Here is a 5,667-nt window from a genome sequence, read left to right on the forward strand (position 1 = left end):
GTGGATAACAACCCTATGAGGTCATAATTATATTTGTCCTTATTTTATAGAAAAACAAACTGAGGTTCAGAGAGGATGCATCATTTGCCATGGGTGCCCCAGCCATCATGGTGGAAGATTTAAACTCAGTCTCTCTGGTCCTAGAGCTCGTCTTCTTTTCCAGTATATCCACTTGCTCCCACAGTAGGGCTTTCAGGAGAGAGAGTAACATGGAGGAGTGAAAAAGAGGCATCTGTTTGGAACCCAACTGGTTTTCTATGTACCTAGAGTTCTGATGTGGTACTGTAGGATAAGCACTGGACTGGTAACCACAGGTCAGTGATTCAAACCCACCAACTGCTCCTCAGAAACTCTGTACTACCTCTCATTTCCTAAGAAAGTGACCCTTCAGTTGATACCTAAAGAATGAATAGAAATGTATCCTAGAGTTTCCTATCAGGTGATTACTCTGTAGATATATGGACTGATTTTCTGAGAGGTGATGTTTATATAGCCATCCAAATCAAAGCTTCCCAAACATACATGTGCATTCAAATCACTTGGAGGCTTTGTTGAAACACAGACTGCCGGGCATTACTCCTTAAATTTCTGATCTGGTATGTATGCAGTGGAACCCAAGAATTGGCATTTATCACAAGTTCCCAAATTATACTGATGGTGCTGGCCCTGAGGGGGGCACACTTTGGGTTCCACTGCTGTAAATTAACACCCTTCATATTTCATGCTAACCAATAGAACTAAACACAAGCGACTTCTTCACAAATGTCCTCCAGGTTGCTCACCACAAAAAAAAAGAAAAAGAAAGAAAGAACAGAAATCAATTTCCAATGTTTCTTGGTTGAAATGTTTTTACACCAAGTTTAATGTTAACATTACATGTTCAACCTTTCTCTTTATTGAAAAACAGAAATGAAACAAAACAAACCACCCACTGTAATCATAGAATTGCCTTGCAGTTAGCTCTGGGTGAACAAATGTCAGAGCACCGTGAGCATGCCTAAGGGAAGTTTTGAAGGGAGAGGCTGAGGGTCTGTCCTCTGAGACTGCAGTGGAAGGCACACAGTAGTATCTGTCCACAGAGCTATAAAGGAACAAGTTGGAAAGGGAGTGCTGGTTTGGAATGAACCTATAATTTGTTGCATAAGAATTCTGTTCTTTCGATGTTGGGAAAGGCAATGCATCAACTATCTGAAGTCCTGGTGTGGTGCTATTGGATATATTCACTGGACTGTTAACTGCAAGGTTGGTGGTTCAAACCAGCTGCTCTTTGGAACCCCCTTTCAGGATCATTATGAGTTGGAACTGACTCAGCAGCACTAAATAACAACAACCAACTATCAAGGGCTATTGTAGTTTAATATTTAAAAAGAAACACAATATTAGGTGAAGCCCAGGGCATTTTAAGGTCAGTGAAGTTATTCTGCATGATCCTGTAATGGGGGAATATATGACATAATGAATTTGTCAAAACCCATCAGACTCCCTAGAGCAACCAGCCATATGAAACCAAAAGGGCAGCATTTGTCCTGGGACAAACCTCAGAAGTCAGGGATCAGTAGGGCAGACTGAAAAAGATCAACACAGGGAGGAAGTGGGAAGACTGCTGTTACATTGTGGGGATTGCAGACAATGCCTTGAAGTAGAATGCATATGAAGCATTAATGGAAAACCAACTTGGTCCGTAAACCTTCATTCAAATCATAAGTTTTTTAAGAGTCATAGGATTCTGGTTGGCCAGCAGTATGGTGAGACCTGGGTACTCCTGGGCCCAGGGATAGGGACATGGCCACAGAAAGACTAAAGTGGAGAGTGATATGAAGTGAGGGAAGGTGCACAAGAATGCCCATAATTGCAGATAGTACCCATTTGACCTGGCTTCAATGGCTAGATGAAAAGAACTTGACTAGAGGAAGAAAGAAGAGGAAATAAATAGTAATCCACGACAATTTGATGAACTTGACCTATACTTATGGATGTAGTAGCTCAAAAGAGGAACAAATCTTTACAGTGAGGATCATTCCCACCCCCTCAGTACACAGGGTCAACAGGGATGGGCAACTTAGACATTGGCTACTCAAAATGGGGGCGGGGGTTAAAAAAGGCACTAAGTGACTGGCTTACAAGCTTTCAAGAGGGAACCCACTGAGTTGTTTCCAACCTGTCCATATTTTATCATGATCCATACAGTCAAAATCCTTTGCATATTCAATAAAGCATAGGTAAACAAACAAAAGTCATAAGATTATATAGCACAAAGCATGAACCGCAATGTAAACAACGGACTTCAATAATGTGTCAATATTGATTCACCCATTGTATCAGCTGTACCATACTAAGGTATACCAATAAGAGAAACTTTGTGGAGGGGGAGAGGGAAGTACAGGAATGCTGTACTTTCTGCTTGTTTTTTCTGTACATCCAAAACTGCTTTTAAAATTTTTTATTTGAAAAAACAGTCTTAGATAGCAAAAGTAATGCATAAATATATTGCCCTCTAGCTGCCATCTGTCGGAATCAGCTTAACAACCAACAAATCAAAATGGTATAAGTAAGATCACAGTCTCCCCTTTTCTTGAAATAACTTAGGTTGTAGATATGGCGTTCATGTTTCCAGACGTTTTCAATGCAGATTCTGTGGGAATGATAAATTACATCTGTACTCTATGTACTGTTCTACAACTCAGAACTTCATCTTTTTTTTTTTTTTTTTTTTTAAGGAGTCCCTGTAGTTAAGTTATTAAGTGTTGTCAAGTCAGGTCCAATTCATAGTGACCCTTTACAAGGTTTCTGAGGAGTGGCTGGTAGGTTTGAATCACCTACCTTTTGGTTAACATTTCAGTACTTGTCCTACAGTGCCACACCAGGACCCCTGAATATGTCCCTAGGTGGTGCACATCATTAACACACTCCACTTAATTGAAAGTTTGGAGATTTGAGTCCACACCAATGCACCGTGGAAGAAAGGCCTCATGATTTACTTGCAAAAAAATCAGCCATTGATAACCATTAGGGCCATATTTTTTCTCTGACACACCTAAGGTCTCCATGAGCTGGATACTGTTTTCAATGTTTGCCTAACATACTCACGGAAACAACAAAGTTTATTTACAGATGGAGAGCCTTGTGGATCTAGAGGATCATCACAGGACTGCGAACCGCCACATTGGCAGTTTGAGTCCGCCTGCCACTTCTCTGGAGAAAGAAGAGGTTTTTTGCTGCTGTGAAGATGTACAGCTTCAGAAACTCTATACAGGGCTGTTATGAGTCAGAACCAATTGGATGGCACTTGATAGCAACAAACACCAGCAATTTATAGATGACCATTTAAGCTGTGTCTTCCTATTCTCTCCTATTATTTTCTTAGCTATGATAAACTGATGGAATAAACATCCTTACACATGCCTTCTTTTAGACATGTGGGGTGCTTCTCTACGGGACATATTGGGAAGGAAAAACACTAATGGTGTTGGAGTGTTTTACATTTTAACAGAAATTGCCAAAATGTCTCCGACTTCCACATCAGAGTATGAGTGTTGCTGCTTCCTGATACATTTGCAATAATTGGTATTTTTACGTAATTACGTTTTACACATCTGGTGGTGGCCGTGGAGTGGGTTCCAACTCATGGCGACCCTTTATAGGGTTTCTGAGGTTGTAAATCTTTACAGGAGCAGAAAGTGTCATCTTTCTCCTGTGGAATGGCTGGTAGGTTTGAACTGCTGACCTTGAGGTTACCAACCTGACTAATAAGCATTGTGCTACCAGAGCTCCTTTTACCCAGCTAGTGGATAAAAAATATTATTTCATTCCTATTTCAATATTCATTTCCTTCATTACTAGTAACTTGGACCATATTTATATATTTGTATTAATGTCCATTTAGATTTTCTTTGACATGAATGGCCTAATCAGGATCTGCTCATTTTTCTTTTGGGTTAATGAACTTTTTCTTCTTGATTTAAGGAGTTTTGAATAGTCCATGAATCCTTTTCTCTAGGTAGGAATTTTTTTTCCTCCACATGTTTTTATTTTAATGTTCTTTGTGGTAACATTTAGTCATACAGAAGTTTTTAATTTTGAAACATTTTATAATAATTTTCTGAATTCCTTCTCAGGCATTTCCAAGGCCTGCCGGCTGTCCAGAAAGAAATCCAGGTCTACCTCTAGGTCATTTGTCTCAGACATTTTATCTTGTTTCTGGACATGTGCTGATATGGTCATCTGCTTTTGCTTCTTGGACATGATCAGTATTTATCTGTGGCCTTAATACTTAATTGAGTATGTGTTTTGTTATTTTTTATGCTTTCTGTTTGCTTCCAGGGAAATGTGATCAAGATGTGGGCTTCCCTTTTCACTCTACTTATTATTTAATGAAGAGTAACTTTCACAGGTGTTATCTTTTTCCTGGTATATGGTAATTGGTATTGGTTCTTGCCTGTGTTTTGGTGTTTTATAGAGTGTGATTGTAACTTGTCTATATGGCAGCAGTTGCTGACTCTTCTTGTGTAATTTATGGAGACAAAGAGTCCTCCAAAGGTCAAAGGGGGAGCATATAATAGCAAAACAGCACCAGCAAAAAAAATACAAGAGAAAAAAATAAACTAAAAACAAACAAAAAACAGCAACAACAAAAACTAGACTGAATAAGTAGCCTAATATGAGTATGACTTTAAGTTCCTCTTTTCAGCTTCTTGCTTTCAAAGCTGCCTGAGAGATTTCAGGATGCCAGTGTTGGTTGTTATGCCATACCTCAGGCTTTAATTTAATTTTTGGCCTGTTGTGTTTTTAAATTCTCTTTCCCTCTCTACAGTCTTGTCCTGCCCTTTCCCACTTTAAAATAAAACAAAAAATAGACAAGCAAAAAGCCTTCAGGGCCTGCTCTTGGGCTGAGTATCTGTGTGCATGCATGGCAGAAGAACCCACCAGTGGTGAGGGTGGGGGGTGTTCACTTACTCAGGTTCCCCCGCTATTCACCAGAATGGAGGTGGGCAAACAGTGGGTGTGCTAATGACCATACACCAAAAAAAAAAAAAGAAGAAGAAGAAGAAAATCAGAACAAAGCAAAACTAACAAAGTCCACTTTTGCTTCAAGGTTCCCATGGCGTATTTCCGTGGTGTTTCTGCTCCCCCGTTTGTCTTGTCGTTTGGTCTCACCCAGTATGTTGGTTCTGGGCCTCCAAGCCCAGCCCGGCAGATTCAAAAGTATGCAATATTTTACTTCAGCTTCAAGTTCCACAATCTGTAGGCCTTCAAACCTTCAAAATATTCCTATGTCTGTGGTTCTGAGTTTTGGAGCTCTGCCCTGGATCTGCTTTGCCTGGTATTCAATGCACTTCCACCCTAGCCGCCATCAAGCCCCGCCTCTCCAGAAGTTTGACTGTTAAGGTCAGCGGTTCAAGCTCACCAACTGCTCCTTGGAAACCCTATACAGGGTCGCTATGGGTTGAAACCGACTTGATGGCACTTAACACCAATAATATTATTTATGAATGGAGTGCTTCAGTGGTACAAGCAATTAGCATGTCCAGCTGCTAACTGAAAAGTTGGAAGTTTGAGCCCACCCAGAGGTGTCCTTGAGAAGAGCCATGGTGACCTACTTTAGAAAAATCAGCCATTTGAAAATCTTATGGAGCACAATTGTATACACACGGGTCTCAATGACTCAGA

The sequence above is a fragment of the Chrysochloris asiatica genome, unplaced genomic scaffold, assembly GCF_000296735.1.
Source record: "Chrysochloris asiatica unplaced genomic scaffold, ChrAsi1.0 scaffold00083, whole genome shotgun sequence".
Classification (NCBI taxonomy): domain Eukaryota; kingdom Metazoa; phylum Chordata; class Mammalia; order Afrosoricida; family Chrysochloridae; genus Chrysochloris; species Chrysochloris asiatica.